General features: G+C 30.7%; 3 long non-coding RNA genes across 3 annotated transcripts; 1 reads left to right on the top strand and 2 right to left on the bottom strand.

Moving 5' to 3' along the window:
• Positions 1 to 332: 332 nt before the first annotated feature.
• Positions 333 to 4,942, bottom strand: LOC130216091 (uncharacterized). The gene is made up of 3 exons (XR_008835766.1): positions 4,909 to 4,942; positions 2,704 to 2,763; positions 333 to 411 (listed from the first exon to the last, which is right to left on the bottom strand). It is a non-coding gene; the product is annotated as an uncharacterized LOC130216091 (long non-coding RNA).
• Positions 3,419 to 14,556, top strand: LOC130216090 (uncharacterized). Its single transcript, XR_008835765.1, has 4 exons — positions 3,419 to 3,487; positions 8,867 to 8,943; positions 10,165 to 10,231; positions 14,288 to 14,556. It is a non-coding gene; the product is annotated as an uncharacterized LOC130216090 (long non-coding RNA).
• Positions 6,707 to 8,196, bottom strand: LOC130216089 (uncharacterized). Its single transcript, XR_008835764.1, has 4 exons — positions 8,052 to 8,196; positions 7,515 to 7,607; positions 7,347 to 7,441; positions 6,707 to 6,972 (listed from the first exon to the last, which is right to left on the bottom strand). It is a non-coding gene; the product is annotated as an uncharacterized LOC130216089 (long non-coding RNA).
• Positions 14,557 to 20,365: the final 5,809 nt, after the last annotated feature.

Below are 20,365 nucleotides of genomic sequence, written 5' to 3'. Positions count from 1 at the left end.
AACCCCGCCCCTAAACCCAACCGTCATTGGAGGATGAGCAAATCGTACTAAATAGTACGAATTAGATCGTACGAATTCGTACGAATTAGCCACTAAAAAAAGTTACGAATTGCCGTGAGATCCAGTTTTTCTGATGCAGAAAGAGTCTCTTTTCTGCCTACGCTACTGCTTTTTAATACTAAGATATTTTCTTTGAACTGTAAATGTATATTTTCCTGCCATGGGTTTCTTAATAAACACTCCCTCGCCTGAACTGTAAATGTGTGCTATTGTCAATATTTTGTACATGTACTTTACATGTATTAAGCTATATTTGTATTTCTATACGAGCTAGGTCTATACATGTTTTAGGTTCTAATGTATTGTGTATTATTACTTGGATCTTGTGATGTTGTTGCTTTGCAAATTCTCCTGAAAGACAAAAAAAAATGTATGAATAAAAGAAGAATTAAAACCACATAAAAATATATGTAATTCCCTTTAATCTATTATCTCCCTGAATAATTAGTTTACTAATAGCATGCAACCTTTTTTTTACTTTATTTCAGAATTCAACAACAACAAAAACCTCTTCATTTACATACCTAAAGGGGTTCCACACCCCTTTGTATTTTTTTTCACAAATGAAAATATTTTGAAAAAAATTTAAACCAGTAGCCATTGATATCCAGTTGAAAATTAAAGTCCTATAGAAGTCAATGGCTACTAGATTTTACAAATTTTCAAAATATCTTCTTTTGTGTTTAGCAAAAGAAACAAATTTTTGGGGACAATCTTCTAAAATTATCTTATTTTATGTTCAATAGGACAACCACATACATACATACTAACACACACACACACACACACACACACACACACACACACACACACACACACACACACACACACACACACACACACACACAGTGTAACCCCCAGTTTATTTTTTCCCCAATTTCTGTTTAACAGAGAGAAGATTTTTCAAACACATTTCTAATCATAATAGTGTTAATAACTCATCTCTAATAACTGATTTATTTTATCTTTGCTATGATGACAGTAAATAATATTTGACTAGATATTTTTCAAGACACTTCTATACAGCTTAAAGTGACATTTACAGGCTTGACTAGGTTAATTAGGTTAACTATGCAGGTTAGGGTAATTAGACAAGTCATTGTATAATGATGGCTAATAATTTTATTTAAAAATATATAGTAGTTGTCAGAATTATTATTATTATTTCTTTTTTAATTATTTACCAACGTTGTTTAACAAAGAAAAGGAATTTTCACAGTATGTCTAATAATGTTTTTTTTCTTCTTCTGGAGAAAGTCTTATTTGTTTTATTTTGGCTAGAATGAAAGACGTTTCTATTAAAAAAAAACATTTTAAGGACAAAATTATTAGCTTCTTTAAGCTATATATATTTTTTTTTCGATATTCTACATAACAAACCATTGTTATACAATAGCTTGCCTAATTACCCTAACCTGTTAACGTAATTACCTAGTTAAGCCTTTAAATGTAACTTTAAGCTGTATAGAAGTGTCTTGAAGAATATCTAGTCAAATATTATTTACTCTCATCGTGACAAAGATAAAATAAATCAGTTAAATGAGTTATTAAAACTATTATGATTACAAATGTGCTGAAAAAATATTTTCTCCGTTAACCAGAAATTGGGGAAAAAAAGAACAGGTGGCAAATAATTTAGGGTGGCTAATAATTCTGACTTCAACTGTGTGTGTGTGTGTGTGTGTGTGTGTGTGTGTATACTTTTGTGTGTGTGTGTATGTGTGTGTGTGTGTGTGTGTGTGTGTGTGTGTGTGTGTGTATATATATATATATATATATATATATATATATATATATATATATACAGTTGAAATCAGAATTATTAGCCCCCTGAGTTATTAGCCCTCTGTTTATTTTTTCCCCAAATTTTTGTTTAACAGAGAGAAAATTTTCAACACATTTCTAAACATAATAGTTGTAATATCTATTTTCTAATAACTGATTTATTTATATTTATATATACCATGATGACAGGACATAATATTCTAATAGATATTTTTCAAGACATAACTCTTTTCTAATAACTGATTTATTTTATCTTTGCCGTGATGACAGTTAATAACATTTATTAACTAATATATGGCTAACACATGGCTAATATATTAAAAAGCAAACTCATGTGCATGTGCATGTGCATGCATTATGACATTGATACTGATAAAGGCATGTTTTGCCAAAGCTTATAGGTGCACATGAGTATTTTACTGAAGGTACAAAAGTTATATTTAATATAGTAATATTTTGATTATATCTGTGTTTCCTAAAATAAACTCTATCCAACACTACTTTTATGTCATCTAAGAATTTTTACATTTTATGTTCAACATAAAGTGATAGAAGACTTGAATTGATGCAAACATCTTTCAATCAGTTTAACTTTTAAGCTTTTATCATTGCCTTTATGTACCATGTACTGTATTTAAAACTGTGTGACGTGTTTAACTACCAAAAGTTTTATATATATATATATATATATATATATATATATATATATATATATATATATATATATATATATATATATATATATAAGTTGTTAAAGTCAGAACATGAGACTGGGATGATGGTTGCCGGTTTTTTGTACATACAAAATTATGTAGCTTTAATTAATCTAACAGTATTATACAGTTAAAACATACTTACAAAGCTCAGATGTTCTGTGTTTAGATGGCTTTAAAAGATCGAATTGGATTTATTCAGCTGCTGAAAAAAAGAAAAACATCACTGAATGCACTAAATATTACATGTCTGCAAATTAAAAAATATATTTTACACATAATTAATATTTATGAGAAGTCAGAGATGCAGGATGACTGCGAAAATAGGCAATTAACAATTAAACACAGTTCATGTTTTGTGTAATATGTTAATATGTAAAATAACATCTGAAATTGCATAAAGATATTAGCAAAGAATGTGAAACACAATGCCAGCGATAAGACCTTCCAACCCAGTAACAAACAAGAAGCCATGAGTAGACTTTACATTTTTATTCTTAAAGATGTTTAGATTGACCTATGACTTTTTTATTGTATGCTGATTTTTTAGCGGGCCAACAGCATCATCGACATTTACAGTGCCCTCCATAATTATTGACAATCCTGGTTAAGATGTGAAAACTAATATTTGCATCTTTTGTGAAGTTGTTTTGGAGTAATTATGAAAAGTGCTATACAAATAAAAATTTATTGGATTATAATTATTAGGAAGTGTTTATTTAGTTATTTCCTAGGGACACTTTTGGGCTTGGAGTAAATGACCATTTTTCCGTTAGGCGGCGGTATAAACTAGCAGTGTGTCGTTCGCCAAAAACGTGCTAAAGAAAAAATTCCCGCCGAGATTCTCGCATGCTTCGGGGATTCGCAGTATCGTGGTTGCATTCGTTGTGGGCATTGTTAATGTTTTCAAACACCTAAAGGCTGACCAGGTAAGTATTTTATTGTCATTACTATATTCTAATGTGTTAACAAATCATGAAAATATGGACACCATATGAAGTCTGTGTAGGCTAACGTTGGCGAAAATATTTTATTTCATTCTTGCATAGGAATTAGCAATGTCAGTTTCTACATGTCCATGCGCTGGGTATTAGGGTTAAAAGCGAGTGATAAAACGCAATGAAACGTTAACGTTAGTAAATACATGTAGCGTTGCTTTGTAGTTTGTCAGATGATGAAGTAGGTGGGACACTGAACTGTGGCTTCCGTGAGGCGTCGGTCATGCGCTTGCCATTATAGATTAAAAGGGGAATAAATCATAAGGTGGTAAATAAATCTTGCATTGTTTGGTGTGTAAATGGTGACATAATCAGCCTGACGCAAATTGCGCTCGCATTAGCGGACAGGTGAAAGTTTTAATATTCAGGGACATTCTATAAAAGTGGGAAAAATGCTTTACATGGCTTCGTGTAACTACATAAACTTAGGAAACCCACATTTGTCAAACTTTCTGCGTTTTCTCTGATCAAATAGTTCTCTGATTTGTGAAAACTTTTTTACACTTGATCACATAATGCATTTCCGCTAAACGGATGATTTTCAACTTTAAATTAACTTGATAACGTCGACTGAAGCGTCAAATATAGGCCCGACGTTAGTGCATATTATATAAATGATATTTACATGAAGGAGATGGTTTAAGCTTTACTCGTGGTAACCTGCACACCCCACGGTTCAGTGTCACTATGTCGCGATGCGTCACTTAATATGTCACATATATAATGTTCTTCGTGTGTTCAAGCTACATTAAACTTCGACAGGTGTCATAACTGCATGACATCGTAAAACACTTACTGGGTTAATGCATTAATTAAACAATTAAGGATATTTTCGGTTTTTAATTGAAATAAATGCTTTCTGCATATGCAAAAGTGATTCCAGGCTAGGTTCTACGCAGAGATACATTACATTTAGAGACAGACTATTAAAAATATACAAAGATGTGTTAACTTAAAATGTTATAAAAATGTGAAAAACATATAGTCTAACTTTGCTGCTACTAAGCCTGTCGGATAAATACTGGATGAATCAACAAATTCACTTGATCTAAGCATTCACAACAACTAATTATTTCAAAATGATACCAAGCAACTAAACAAACTGTCTCACCACAAACCTTTCAATGTCCTTCCCGGGTTTTGCCTACTTATCTTGATTTAAAAAACTATTTCAATTCACAATCAGTTCAATTTATAATTTATAATAATGATATATGTTTTAAAAAGTATAAAAAATATTTAAGATTATAATTTTAATTTGATAATAATAATTAAAGGTCGCGGGTCAAAACGGGTCTAAATTGTCTAAACCTAAATATTGAGACGTGTAAATATTGTCAGTTAAAACTTACATTTCCAAAGATGTTTTTCGGCCCTTAAAAGAGCCTTTGGGGTAGCTGATGTTAACAAAATAAGGGGAAAAAACAAGACAAAATTAGATTTTATTGCAAATGTCTAAATTTAAAGTATTTGTAGTTTTAAATGTTTTTTTTCAAATTGCTTAAAGTTCTGTATAAAATTAATGGTACTTACAAGAAGCAGGGGTAGTCGGCACTGAAAAGAAAACAGATTACACAGTTAATAAAGACTAAAAACATAGCCTAAAATTGCACTTATAAGATAAGCAAAACGCAGAGTGCACTCTATCCGACTGAAACCTTACAGCTTATTATATTAATTTAAAAGTATAACGTTAGCGTTTCTCGGTCTCATAGCCTGGCTGTAATGAATGAATGAGCTGGCGCACTTTTTACACACACACGCACAGGCACTGTACATACACGCACATTAATTCACAGTCAAACCAAATGTGGGACAACCTGCTGTTTGTTTGTAGTATTGTTTTGCTTTTTTATCTAACAAATAATATGACGGACTCTAAATTAAAGTCTCAGTCGGATTTGTGTGACTACTAACGTCAGTTAGCGTAAAATGCTTCATACTCGCAAAACGGCTTTTACCGTTTAAACCGTTAGCGGCGTAAGATAGCCTACATATAGCGATTGTAGAGAAAACACGGAAAAAACGAGAAAACTGTTTTTGAATAGTAAATGTAGTACATTTACTAAAAGCGACATTTTTATGACATTGTATATATTGTTATTAACACGAAAATAAGCGCTAATACCCCTCATCTTTATTAATGAATAACGTACTCGATATAATAACCATTATTCTTGATATTTAAAACACTATTTTATTCGTAGGTACTTGTATGAACAAGTTATAAACAATTTATAATAAAATATAACGATAAAGTTAAAAAAGACGTTTACCTCAGGAAAACTGGCAGTTGATGTACACAAGAATGTCCACTCAAATGACCCAGGCTGTGTCCGCGATGGGCACAGACCTCAGTTTATATATGCCCAGCGCCTGGTTTCGCGGGCTAGTCACGGAGTAAAAAGTGACAAATTAAAAGGTTTATTAATGAATAATTGAAGATTAAAAATGTGTTAAAACGTCTTGTTTGTGCTATAAACGTCAATAGATATGAATAAAAAGTGCTGTGTAGGGTTATTAAATTATTATTGATTTTATTATTTATTCACATTTTTGTATTTGTCTAAATTATTCATATATAGGCCTATTCACTCAATTCCTATATTCAATTCCTAATAAATAATTACAGCAATGATGTTTAAAAAAACACTTGAATGAATCATGTGAAAATTACTAAATGTTTTGAGTGATAGATGAAGATTTTAATATTATTAGCGGAATGTGCTTTTATATTTTAAGCTAATCCACCACCATTTACTCATATTTATTTTTTTTAACAAAAACCACTTGAAAGAATCATGTAAAAATTACTAGTTTTTTTAAATGATAGATGATGATTTTAATATTATTAGCGGAATGTGCTTTTATAATTTAAGCTAGTCCACCACCATTTACTCATATTTATTTTTTTTAACAAAAACCACTTGAAAGAATCATGTGAAAATTACTAGTTTTTTTAAGTGATAGATGATGATTTTAATATTATTAGTGGAATGTGCTTTTATAATATATGCAAATAAATCACAATTTACTCAAATTTATTACTGAAAATTACTCATTCATAAAATGTTAAATATTTAATGTATAATGTCTAAATATCTATGTAAAATTTACAGCAATGTTAATCTCTGATAAAAAATTCCTTTATCCATGTCATGGAAAAAACTGACCTGTCAACTTTCCTTTGTAGGAATAGTCACATTTTAGACAATATTTGACAGAATTTGTGTATTGCAAACTTAATATTTGTTTCTTTGTAAGTGATTTTAATTTGTGGAATATTTGTATAAATCCAGTTCAGCGATTCTAGATTTTCCAGGCTAGCCATGACTCACTTATCCTCCAAGACAATGCAGAAGTCCTCATGGTTGGTCATCCCTCTGACAGACAGCAATTCTCTGTGCATTCCCACACTGTAAAATAAACATTATGTTTATTATATTGAAATTATGCAGTTGTACATTTCAAATGTTTAAGGTTTACTAAAACACATTAAGGAAATATATTAATGAAATAAACCATTTCTCTTATCTCTGTGAACAGTAATTCTTCATAATGTTTGAGTAGATGTTGCTGACTGACACAAATACACAAGTAGTTTGACTTATAATGGACAGGGTGTTTAAATGTAGTGTACAGACATTTATAAAAACAAACCATGTTTATACAAGGAATAGTGCATTCAACAGTGTAATGCTTGAGCTATATATTTTTTTGTAAGCATGCAAAAATATAAAATGCAGTTTTCGGAAGATCATAAATATCTGAAACAGTTTGAGACACTTACATTGCACTGCTGGATGAGCTCTTCCTCTTATTCATACAGATAGACCAGCAACAGAGGACGACATCTCTCGATTCATCCCTGATTTAATGTGAGGTCTGATGCAAAAAAGTGTAGAAATTAGTAATAATAATAATAATAATAATACACAAATAACATTATTAAAAATACCTGATGTATGGCACCCATTCTCTTTATCAAAATCTGCCTCAATAAACTGCTCCTCTTTAGTGGGAAAACTCTGCAAACGTTTTCTTCATTAAACTGAAAAATGAAGCAAACAAATATTAGTATTTATGTACAGTATTATATATAAACAGTTCATTACATTACATCAGCAATGCTGTAAAAGGAACCTTATGAAATGGAAAAGCACTAGCTGTACATAAACCCCATTGAATAGCTAGCTAGCTTAGCTTAGATTTACCACTTAACAAGCTCACTGTTGTTCGTCTGCTTAACTGTTGCCTGATCGTTGCTGTTAAATATTGCGATGCAAATAATTTGTTCAACTTCATTTATATAATTCAGAATGAACATTGAAGCAAATCAATTTCAAATAGGAATGGGTGATTAAAAATACCCGTGTATCCCTATATACATCATATGGCAAAAACTAAGCTCCTGAACAAGTTTGAACAGCATGTGTCTTTCCTGAAAGAGCTTAGGCTATTTAAGACAATAAAATGATAAACTGTTAATGCTTACCTCTTAACATGCTCGCTGTTGATCTGCTCCTTCAAAATGTCGTCTGATCACTGCCGTTGTTGAGATTCAAATGCAAACATCTCAATCAAATCCACATAATTGAGTGAATTTTCTTAAAATAAACGTGAAGCCATCTTTCCTCAATATTATTAGCTTAATTGGTTTCTCAAATTAAGCTTAATAATTGCACTAGTTTGCTTAAAAAAATAAGTAAAATTAAAATCTTAGTTATATTGGTGAAATCTTCTTCATATTTTATAATAAATCCAGAATATCAATTTTTTAAAGAAAATAAGCTCATTATTTTTAATGACCACATTAATTTTTTTAATGAAAATTACAAGCCTCAAGATTCATTTTTTACAGTGTAGGTAATTTTATTTAAATTTGCTTAAGTCTTTTCTTTTAGGCCTCACATTAATTACATCTAAACATTTTATACTAATATTAATAAATGTGTATCCAGGAAACGTCTTTATATTTTAAGAGATCATACATTGGGAAAGGAAAGAACAGATTGTGATGGATTAATTAATGATGATTAACCTTCGAAAATGTGTGATTTCATGTAAATATGTTCTTTTTGTTTTTTAAATGTATAATAATAATGATGGTGATGATGATGATAACTGGCATTTTTATTATTAATATGTAATATCTCACCTGTTTTATCATTTTGTTTTGTAGTTAGAGGTACATCCGTTTTCTTCAACCAGAATGAAGGCAGTGTTTCATCTTTGTGGCCCTCGCATATGAGCTTATGTAGAATTTGAATTTTCCATAAGCTGTTTGTCTGTCTACTTGGATTCACTCAGGTTTTCAAGATGGCTCTCAAAAAGGAGTGTACTACAAGGTGCAGGCGAAAATCATCGCTTATGCTGTTAGATAGTAGGTAGGGTTATTTGTCTAGTTTGTATATTTGTTTAGTTGTTTTTGATTTGCAGAATTATTTAGCAGGCATCACACCAAACAACATGCCAAAGACAACATGTTCACAATTAACAGTATATAAAATAAATAAATAGAATAAAACACAATAAGCAGTCCAGCTGACTTAAAACTACTTGTTAAAGTTATTTGTCTTATTGCCCTGTTTTTGACACCACAGGGAGACAGTATCTCTGCTCAGATGGCAAATAGTCAAATAAGGAACTAAATGGGTGCATTGAATCAGCCACAATACTGATTGCCTTTATGACCACTCCATCTTTGTAAATGTATTCCATGCTTGGTAATGTAATGCCCACCAGTTTACTAGAAGTGGTGACTATTTTCCTTAAACACTTTTCTTGAGTCTCAGTAGCATTACCATACCAGCAAATACTGCAAACAAGTCAATATACTTTCAATAAAAGCAGAGTAAAACATCTTAAGCATCTTAAGCATAAAATCCAAGAATGGCCATGTTTCTCTTTTCGCCATAAAAGAGGCTCACAAAGACTGAATCATCAGCATATTTATTGCCTGTTCCATAAGTTTAATAAGATGCTTGTTTAATATTTGACCTTGATTCTGCATGAATTGATGATTAACCACTAGGTAGGTCTGTCAACTATATGTTCATAATAACAGAATGAACTAATTACATTTACATAATGAAAATTGAAAAACACACAAAAAAAATTAAAGACATCATTTTTTAAAGCAAATTTGATGTTAATAAAAACTGTTTTGTTTATTAGATGTAATACAATGGGCCCTATCATACACTCAGCCCAATAAGAAGCAAGATGTGTTTCTATTTTTAGACCAGTGCAACACTAGTTTTGCCGTTTTCCACCATGTTGTTTAAATAGTAAATCCATTTGCTCCACTTTGTGGACTCATGGGTGTTTCGGGGGGCTTTTTCAGTTTATTCACAACTTGCTTTTGAATAATGTTAATGTTATTATTATTAGTAGTATTATTTATTATATGCATGTGTATATTTGTTTTTTTTAAAACAAGCTTAGATTTGTCCACTTGTCAGGTTTTTTGGATTAAAAAAAATTAAAAACAAATGATTGATTGGCATAATGCTTTTCAAATGTTTTTACCATAAAGATGTCTGTTATTGTTTTCTTATTCCAGCCATTCTGACCGAATCACATCTCAGACTTTTTTTGTCTAACAGCAACTGACTCGCTTCCTGTCGGTCACTCTCTTCTAAATACAATTTGAATTTTGACGAGGTAATGCAGGTATTGTGCATTCAATCATTTCTGCAAATGTTGCAAGTAAACAACAAGGCTCTTAAAACACTGCTTCAAAAATTTTTGTGTTGTCATATTTCAAATACAGAAGTCATTTGTTTTGTTATTTCATAACTGACAGTGTACTTATTTGTAAAATCATTTTAGTTTAAAATCAAGTGTAAAACAAAATTTACATGTGCTGTAAAGCTATATATTCAACAAATTTGCCATATTGCAAAGCAGTGAGCAAATAAGTAAAATAGTGTAAAATGTGTAAATAAAAGACAATTTCAATCTTTTCTTCATATACTTTAATTAAACATTTCAAAGTAGAAAATATTGTTTAATAAAATGGACATCAAATATATCTATGGCCTTATAGTTCTGCCAGTGGTATTGAAAATTTAATTATGGTGAAGGAAAAAGCCACCACACTTCCATTCCCATATATCTATCCTTGTGATTAAACACCTGAACCATTCTATAAAGTTTACAGTTGAAAAGGGCCTTAAAGAAAATCTGTTTTTTATTAAACTAACTAATTGCTTATTTTGAGTATTTTTTTTTTAAAGAGTACTTTTTTACTTTTACTTGTACACTTAATGTTAGTATTAGTTACTAGTAATATTTTACCAATGTAGTAGTATTTTTACTTGGGTACAAATTTTCAGTTCTCTTTCCATCTTTGAGAGAACATAAACAAATACATATTTTAATTTTTTATTTACAAGCACATTTATTGTAGGTTTATTATATTTTTATTTATGAATATATTATTAATTACTACATTACTAATGTATTTTATTTGAATAAATTGGAGAGTTCTTATTGAATTTAAAGTGCATTGCTGAGAATACATTTCAGGTGTTCAGTACGCTGCATGTCAGTCTTGAAAATAAAAAATAGGTACTGGAAAAAGTGTTTAAAAATCCTTGTTTTTTTTTAAATCTGGGTTTTTACAGTTCTGCCTATATATACCCTGAATGGGGCACCAATATTACGATTCATTTTGAAAAAAGCAACCCAACAAAAAGACACCTGCAATTGAGACAATAAAAGTTTAATACTTAGCACTTTTATAATATAGCAGGAGAAAAGCAGAATGGTATGTTAATGAACTAATAGGCTATTTATTTTTATAGTATGCCATGGGAAAAACGTTTATTTGGCAAATATCAGCCAACAGAATAAGAAAATGGCAATGGCTATTTACATTAAGTGCAAATAGCATAATTTCTTACCATGATCTATTAACAGTAAATGCCAATAGATCTAGATACAATAAATCTAGTTTAATTACTTGTTAGTTCATGTTTGTTTGTACATTAGCTAAATGTAACTAACATAAACTTGTTTTCTTTGTTAGGATGATTTTACTTGGGGCACATTATCATTAACTCATTTCTAATTATTCAGGAACTCTTGTGTTTAAATGTAATGGTTGATCTTTACACTGAAAAGCAGTAGAAATGTGTTCCGTTTCCATCAAAATAAACAGTTTAAACAGGAGTTCAAGAGTAGTTGAAAATTTTATTACATTAGCAAACAATGAACTAACAACTAACTAAGGTAGCTGATATTCACATATGAACTCATGTGACTCGTATGTTGTTTTTAAAGCTAGTTCATAAACAGCACATGCCTATTGTAGGTTAGACACCCCAGTGAGTCAATGTGCATGAGAGTAAAGTAGGAACTAGATTTTCTTTAAAATACACGTTAAAGTTTATTATTGAGCCATCTTTAGTCGTTTTTAGTCACATAAATGTTCTTCCGCATGTGAAAAATCACCAGATTGTAAGTGACGTTGAACTAAGAAGATCGCACATATAAACAGTATGAAGACAACTTATCGCCGTGCACGTTTGGATGCCAAAATAAGATATTCTGAGACATTCACACAAACGATACACCACAGCCATACAATTATGAGCCTGTGGACAGACCAACAGACAGAACAGCAGTTAGAGAAGAGTAATTGTGTTGTAATGTGAGGAGAACAGAGCAGGTTCTCAGTGTGAGACCAATGTTACCTTACAGACAGATATGTTAGATAACGAAATCGTATCAGGCAGTAGCAAAGCTAGTATTGATCATCTAAGTATTTATATTTACCAGTAACAGAAACTAAGCATTTAACAGAATTATGCCACATTGTCACTATTTTTAATTGTAGATAAGTGAATACAAAATACTAATAACATAGTAAATCTTTTCTCTCAGAGCTTTTGTAATGAAATAAAAAAGCATAAAAATATTAAAACTATTAAAATAAGTTTTAAATGTTTCTTTATTTGTCTTTTTTTATTTATTTATTTTTTTCTTGCCATGGGTTTAAAATCTATTGGATTGCATTTTGACAACAATCCATAAAAAAAGTTGTGTTACTGTATAAAATATTTACAAACATTTGATTAACAGATCTGGGGTGCAACGACAAACAAGGAAAAAACAAACAACAACATAACTTGCAGCTGCACAATCATAGTACAATGCATTGTTTGGGAAAAGAACGATGTAGTCACGAGTGTTTCCCCAAAACCCGCAGTTTCTCTGTCACAGATCCATCGTCTAAACCATGTTAGTTATAGCGTAAAACGTCCATAATGACGCTCTAAACAGGCATAATCAACTTCTTCAGAGAAGAACCCCATAATTTCTTTGTGCAAATTATATTGTTTTACACAAAACCTATTAAAAATTCAATTTTAGTTTTGCTAAAAACATCCACTCGCTTTCCATATTAATTGAAAAATATGTAAATGGCACGTATAGGATTATTAGGAAATTTTTAAAAATCCTACATTAATATTAATAATAATAATGATGATGATGATGATTAAGTAGAATATTGCTTATGATTTTTTTTTTTTGGAAAAGTCTACTTTTACAATTTGACACATGCAAACCACTGCAAAAATGTTCTGACCCACAGGCCCATGTCTTATACAGTACAGATACTTAATAAATAACCCACTATAAATGAAAATAATTACGTATGCTGTTTTTTTTTTTTTTTTTTTTTTTTTGGTTTCACAAGCTTTGGAGACGTAACGTAAATTCAGCTTTTTAAATAATATGTCACCTATAGCTTTCGTCATGAGGCATAACTGTGAAGTGCACTGTAAAGGGAGCACAATTATAAACATTAAGATCGGTAAAAGTGAACTGTATGAATACTTTGAAAGCAAATTACACCTAAGAGAGATAACCTTAATGCATTTTTTAAAATCATTCCAAGATTAAATGTTAGAATGTTCTAAATGAAAATGAATAGGGCATAGGGGGAATAAGTGGGAATAGAGCACAGTTAGGAACTTTGTTTCTGACGACAGCTCTAGAGGTATAGTTGCAAGCATACAAGTTTGCGACCCTGTTTGAATGTTCCTTGGAATGATGGATTTTATATATGCATACATACATACATACATATACAGTTGAAGTCAGAATTATTAGCCCCCTGTATTATTTGCCACCCTGTTTAATTTTTTCCTCAATTTCTGTTTTCTTATCCCTAACTGATTTATATTATCTTTGCCATGATGACAGTAAATAGTATTTGACTATATATTTTTCAAGATACTAGTATTCTGCTTAAAGTGACATTGAGGGTAATTAAGCAAATTATTGTATAATGATAGATGGTTTTGTAGACAATCAAAAATATTGCTTAATAAAAATATTATTATTAAATAATGTTGACCTTGAAATGGTTAAAAAAATTAACTGCTTTTATTCTAGCTAAAATTAAACAAAAGACTTTCTCCTGAAGAAAGAATATTATAGAAAATACTTTGGAAAAATATACAGTATTGTTAAACATGATTTGGGAATATATACAGTTGCAATGGCAGAATGAATGTATCAAAGACACTTTACTATATATAATATTTGAGACTCTTAAGTTCAAATCTTCATTAAAATACATTTTTGTCCTTACTTTTGTTCTACAGTTATAACTAATAATAAATAGTAAAAAAAACATCTTTTGTCTGAAAAAAATAAATAAATGGAATCTATGTTAATTTGTGTACTTATGCTTTCCTGTTTCTATCCTGGGAGGTTCATTTCAAGGATTCTAGAAATTGTACCAGTTCCAGTCTGGATCCAGCCTAACTTGTGAACACCACAGAAGACATCAAAGCTACAGAGTTTAAATAACTAGAACTGGACAAACAGAATTGGCAAAAATCAAAGCAAACACCACTACATTACTATATTATTATTAAAACAATAAAAATATAAAAGAGATAGATGGACTTGGTGAGATTTACCTGTTTTGTGATGATTTTGTTTAGCTGTAGATTTAAATATCCATTGAGGAAAAATGTGTGCACCATTAAAAACTGATTGTTTATATTGATCTCTGTCGCTATCTTATGGCGGAACAATGTAAAGCCAACTGCCAAAGAATTTCCATTAAATATTACTGCAATTTATAATCAAATGTCATTTGTTGAACAACAACATGTAACAAACAAGAATATAAAGATGCCAAATAAATAAGTCAAATTGTTAATGGATGGCAACATTTTGTCTGTTTAACTGAACACAATGCTTTTTATGCATCTGACCGCAACAGGAGAGTCATAACACTTATTAAAACGTGCTTAAACCTATTAAACTGTTTTGTTGAATTATGTTTGTGTGTGTGTGTGTGTGAGAGAGAGAGAGAGAGAGAGAGAGAGAAGGTGTTTATTGGGTTATTCTACAATTTTTTTTTGACTAAGTTGTTAATGTGTCTAAATGAATGTTGAAATATATTGTCATTTGCATGCTGTGTATGTGTCTAAGGTTTGACAAAAGTAGCCTAAACGCTATTTCTTGAAGAAATACTGAAATGAATTCTTTATTTACCCAAACCATAAAATATTACATTTTCATGTTGTAATGTTGTCAAACATTTAAATTAATGTGGTAATGTGGGAACATGTTGCAATTATCCATATTTTGGCACGATAAAAGTTGCTGCTAAAGCAATTACATTTTTCAACAGAAAGCTATAAATATACAATAAAAAATTTAATGTACACCTTTTAAATGTACTGTATAATACAAGCCGTTTTAAATATGGCAAATTTGATTTACCAAACAAATTAACTTAAAGTGTTAATTATTTTCTAATAGAAATTGTCACGTTTTAGACATGCAGGATAAAAATAAGCTCTTTAAATAATTTCTGGTTCGAGAAATAGCCTAATATGAAAGAAAAAGATGTCAATTGTAACCGTTCACACATAAAATTAATTGTTGTAATTTAATTTTGCTTATACTAGTTTTTAGTTACAAATGCTGGCCTATATCTGATAAAATGTATACTAAAAAATATTTCTGCAAAGTTACAAACAATTTATATGGGTTGAATTAAAACAAATTAAATGTAGCCTAGTAATTTTCAACTTATAGTTTAAATTCAGCCTAAATTATTTAGAACTACTTAAAAATATCTAATGAATCATCTTGCATATTTTATATGTATGCTGATAAATATGTGCCGGTATTAATGAGTAGAAATCTATTCAGTTTGTGTGTGCAGTTATTTTTGTAATAATATAGTGATTGTTGTTGTAAAACATTACTGGTAAACATCTATTAGGCCTAAACCATAGGGGAAGAGATCACATTAACTGATTAAAATGAATTTCAAATATCCAGTTTAGTCTACACCACGGATGTACTTATCAAATATCAAAATGCATTTTTATTGCAAAATAAATGTAAACAGTCCTACTGCCATAGGCTATATCACGGGATTAAGAAACTTGAATAATATTCCGAAGGAAAACAAGATAATTAAACAATTAAAGTAAAACAAAATAAAAGTGAAATTAAATTCTTGACACGCTAGCCTGTACAAATAGCAACAAGCTTGCATATTTGTCTTCCCCAAACAGCTTAAAATACATAGTATAAGGCAAGATTAAGGGCACTCGCTGTTGTATTTCTCTACTTACACTGATGCAAACGGCATCTGTTTATGAAACAATTAAATGTCGGATCCTGTTTTCGATTTAATAATCGACGTACCGACCAAATAATGAACGTTGATTCAATGTCGAAATTTCGACGTTGAATCAATATCTTTTTTTCAACGTAAAATCCTTCCGATGTACCGACCAAATAATGAACGTTGGTTCAATGTTGAAATTTGATCAACGACTGATACTGACTATTATAACCAATATTCGACGTTGAATCAACATCGGTTTGCTATCTGGGACCCAAGCTATTGGATTAAATCAATGTGGAAAGTATAATGTGAATTAAATTCAAACAATCTGAATCAGTCATCAAAAAACAACCAAAAAGCCAATAGTGTCCTTAATATAAATCAATATAAATGAACGTTTTTTTTGGTTGTTTGTCCAAAATAGTGAATGTTTTAGGCTATTGGTATTTCTAATACTCAGGCTACTTAAATTTCCAAATTATTTATCTTTTTTATTTTACTGAATAATTATAACATTGATATTTTCCTGCTGGAAAAACAGCATATTCTGATAAGGGTGTTTACTTTAATTTTTAAAGCAAAATGGCAGAAGGTCTGACCAGCCAAAGAAAGCAATACAAATCCAATATAAAATCCAGAGAAAACAAAAAGTTATGTCTTGATTTTCGTTTTTGCTGGTCATCTTACCAGAAAATGTTGTTTATTCAGCATTATTAATAAGAAAAAACAACATAATGGAGATTTTAACAGTATGAAAATGTCATATCACAATTCTAAACAATCAAAATTAACATTTTAATAAAATTATCACAGTTTTGTTAAAATGTCCTGAAAATGTGAAAACACGCAAGTCATTCCACGAAGTTTTGTATGTGAGAATGAACTAAACACAGATAAACATGTGCAGCTCTGTGTTATTTTGTTATAACAAGCATAGCTTTCTTCATTTTGGATTGGTTTGTACATATTTGTTTGTAAAAAAAAATTGTCTACAGTAGGTACATTTGATTGTCTATTCAGGTAAAGTTGGTTTTATATTAGTACATTCGATCAGTGACTACTTGTGCCATGCTCTCCATTTTGTTTACCATGCTATTTTGAATATTCGGTCTGAAATCACATGCGAGTATGACTTTAAAACAACACTAGCACTATGTGTTTGACTGTGATCAATGTTGTCCTTTGGTAGTCATTGGCTGCTAATAAGATTTTACCATTTAGAATTTTTTTAAAAAATTCACCTTTATTTGTATAGTGCTTTAACAATGTAGATTGTGTCAAAGCAGCTTCACATAAAAGGTCATAGTAAATAGGAACAGTGTAGTTCAGTTTGTAGTGTTTAAGTTCAGTTATTTTTGTGAAATTATATTATTAAGGAGAAAGTCTGAATGTGTGAATATAGAACTTAATTTACCTCAGTTGATTGTCTTATGTATGCAAGGTATTGTTAGTTCAACCTCCGCTTACCTCATCTCACAGGGATCCATGTTTACCTCTTTTTTTCACTATTAATAAACAGCGCTGCATAAAAGCCAAAAAGGGTTGTGTTATTTAACGTAAATATAGCTAATTGTGATATTTCAAACTGATATTTTGATTAAATTTGGAACTTAATTTAATAAATTTAAGCTTCATCTCAGTATTCTCGTCAGTGTTTCCAGCGGGTCTCTGTTTGGATTGTGATGTGAGTGTTGTTCCCCCACACCATATCTATGGGAATGACCCGTGGCGTCAGGTGGGGGGACGCTCTCACTCACCCAGCTCATTCACTCTGACCATGGCGAATTCCTGCCCGAGGTTCTCTCACTCTTTTAGTGAAGTTCAGTGGTGATGCTTCAATTGGTGGGTGAAGATAGGCTGCGGTCTAGTTCAGTTTCCATGCTAGGACTGATGTGTGCTGAGAGTCGCAATTAAATAAATCATTCTTAAAGTTCGTGAAATGGAAATTTAGTTTGCTAGCAGAGTTTATAATTCTTAAAAAATAAACCAGTGCAAAGGAAAAACTGTTTTTGGTAATCTTTAATAAAAGTCCGACCATTTTCTTGGTCTTTAAAGGTGGCGGTCCTTCTAGTGACAGTTTGACAGCTTCAACCACAATATTCTTGACCCTACTGTTAGTTCACTAGAAGGGTATGACGCGCAAAAAGAAGCCCAGCCTCCTACGCAATGTTCAATTTGAGTTGGCTTAACTTAGTTTGCGACCGTTTAAAAAGTTATTATGCAGTTAAAGTCAGAATTATTATCTCTCCTGTGAAATTTAATTCGTTTAAATATATTTCATAAGTGCCGTTTAACGGAGAGATTTATAAAAATAATTGTTAAACAACAATTTTAATAATTATATTCTTATCACTAATTTATTTAGTCTTTGCCATGATGACAGAACTCAATATTTTACTAGATATAAGTGCAATTTTAAAGGGTCAATTAAGTTAATTCATTGGAAAACAGTGTTTTGTTCGTTAAAATATTTATCAATTGTAAGTGTATATTGGAGATAGTTGAGATTGGGAAATTAAAACTAATTAACATTAAAACTATAAATCAATTATAAACTTTTAAACACATAAAAAATTTATGTCAAATAAATAGATTGACACCAAAGTAAAGTCTTAAAATCATCAATAAATCAATGCCAACTGTGATCTAATGCAATGTTATAGAGCCTCAGTGTTGAGTTTCTGCTGGTTTCCGTCTGGATGGTAGTGTTGAGTGTTGTTCCCCCACACCATATCTATCGGCATGACCCGTGGCGTCAGGTGGGGGGACGTTCTCTCACTCGCCCTCGCTCGGCTCAGTCACTCTTACCATGGTGAATCCCTGCCCGAGGTTCTCTCACTCTTTTAGTGAAGTTCAGTGGTGATGCTTCAATTGGTGGGTGACGGTGGGCTGGGGTCCGGTTCAGTTTCTCGTGGGACAAACAAACACTAAAAATAATGATTAGTTTGAAGATTTAGTGTATAATTAAGGAACAACAAATGATAAAATATGCAATAACAGTTGGGTTGAGTCACTGAAATATCACAAATATACATATTGCAATAAATTATTGATTTAATACATAACATGTTTTTGTTTTCCTGATTGTTCTTGATTGTTATTTATGACATTTTCAGTTTGACTGTCCTTCAATCTGAGAGAAATCAGCCATATGTGACCATTCCTTCAGTATAAAACTCATTTTGAGGTTAAAAAAGTACTTGTTTTAATGTTCCGATAATGTCTTATACTGTCTAATCTGTATTTGTGAAACATTATTTATTTGTAGAATTTAAATCACTAAATTCTTAGCTTCAAAAAGGTATAGCTATCAAGCGTTAAAGCTGTTGTATGTCCCTAGCGTAGACCGTTTAATCAGGGTTGACAGAGTTGCTGATGAACAACATGCTGTTGCAACTTTACCCAATTACAAAATTCATTTAAAAGCTTTCCATATTAACAGTGTACAATTTTAATTTGATCAGTTTCAATGTAATTTAATTAAAAAAAGAATCATTTGATCAATTCATTTTAAAGTTCACAGCAGTAATTTAGTCAATGTAATTTATTATTAGTTTGTTTATTTGTATGCTATCAATGCGTGTTTGTTTGTGTAGAAGTTAAATTAAAATCTGCTAATGGAAGAAATGGAAAAAGGACATGACCTCAACCATTTTTGGTGAAGCAATATACATCACCCATACATAAAAACCAACTCTAGCAACCTTTCAGCTGATTGTGCAGCCTCTATCGCAGTCAGTATGGTTTTAAAGAAATGTATGGGATTTTAATTTGACCACAGTTTCAATGTAATTTAATTAGAAAAAAATATTATTTGATTAATTAATTTCAAAGTTCAGAGAAGTAGTTTAGCAAAGATTGAGTCTCGATTTTCAGTAAAAATATATAATTTCGTTTAGTTTTTAAGGCCTGGTTTTTGTTTGTTGCTTGTTCTTTTAATAGTCTGTATTTATATGGCCAATTTAAAACATTTAACAATTCAACCATTTTACATTTAGTCTGTTTACTAAAATAAAATAAAATCCAACCTGATGTTTTAGAACTTATTTTATTATTACATTTCCAGTAATGCTTGGGGTCAGTTGCAAAATTTGACTTTGTCTAAGTTGAAGTTCTGCTAATGTTATCATATATACGCATATTATAGCAATGTGGATGGGTGTCTGATAATTGAGGTAAAGTTGGTTTTA

Source organism: Danio aesculapii, chromosome 22, assembly GCF_903798145.1.
Source record: "Danio aesculapii chromosome 22, fDanAes4.1, whole genome shotgun sequence".
NCBI lineage: Eukaryota > Metazoa > Chordata > Actinopteri > Cypriniformes > Danionidae > Danio > Danio aesculapii.
This window is presented reverse-complemented; position numbering and strand designations above follow the sequence as displayed.